Here is a 1,228-nt window from a genome sequence, read left to right as displayed (position 1 = left end):
AAGAAAATGGGTTATTCTTATTCTATTAAAATGTATATATAATAATTAGAATAATTCCACAAAATTACTTCATACTTGTGCCAGGAATGTGGCACATGTAAGTTATCAGTAATTCTATTGGCAGACATAAAATTGTGTTACTTCTTCTATCATCTCAATATTATTCTGGGATATTGACGTGGTCTGGGATATTGCAGGTGGCATTGTACTCTGAAATAAAATAACATTTTCACTATAAAATAAAAAAATGTACATCGAAATTTTCACACAAAGAATTAATCGATTTAAATTATTTTACTTATAGATTTTCCGATATCATACACTACCTAGATAACAGAAATGCGATAGAAGGATATGTCTAATTAGCTGTCTGAATCATATGATCAGAGCGCCATAATTCACTATTGCATCTAATGCATCAAAATATAACTTTGTAATGTACATACATATAGATATATAGAGAAATTATATAGAGAAAAATTAAGACAATACAAAGTGTGGAAGTGCAATAAAAATCATTATTATGGTGTAAGTATTCTTATTTGTGTGAATATTTAGTATCGAATTTAATCTAATTTAACCTTTTCTTGAAAGTTGTGTTGATTTTGTAACTCTTTAGAGAATTTTTTTGTGCAGAAAGTGCTGTATATTTGGCTGTAAAAATGTATATAAAAAAGGGAAATATATACCAAAAAGAAGAAAATTCATTTCTTTTGTTTCGTTATTTCCCAATAAATTCTGAGATAAAAAATATGTGAATTACTAATGTGAGGCAAATAAATGGATATTCTTAGCAGCCTATTGTCATCAGCTTATAAGGAGCACTTATATTGAATTAAAATGATGGTGGCTACCTAACCCAATTGATCCAATGTCGATTGATCCAATTTCTGTTACATAGGCCTCTAATATATGCACTAACAACCAAATCATAAGTCTGTTTTCTGTAGCTGAACTAGTGTACCCTTTCAAAAACTTAAAGTAAGATATACGTTTTGTGGAACACATTCACACTTATACACACACACACACACACACACACACACACACACACACACACACACACACACACACAACAACACACACACACACACACACACACACACAACAACACACACACACACACACACNCGCGCGCACACTACTACTACTACTACTACTACTACTTACTACTACTACTACTTACTACTACTTACTTACTTACTACTACTACTACTACACACCTACC

The sequence above is a fragment of the Atta cephalotes genome (assembly GCF_000143395.1).
Source record: "Atta cephalotes unplaced genomic scaffold scaffold00060, whole genome shotgun sequence".
NCBI lineage: Eukaryota > Metazoa > Arthropoda > Insecta > Hymenoptera > Formicidae > Atta > Atta cephalotes.
Note: the sequence above shows the minus strand (reverse complement) of the source record.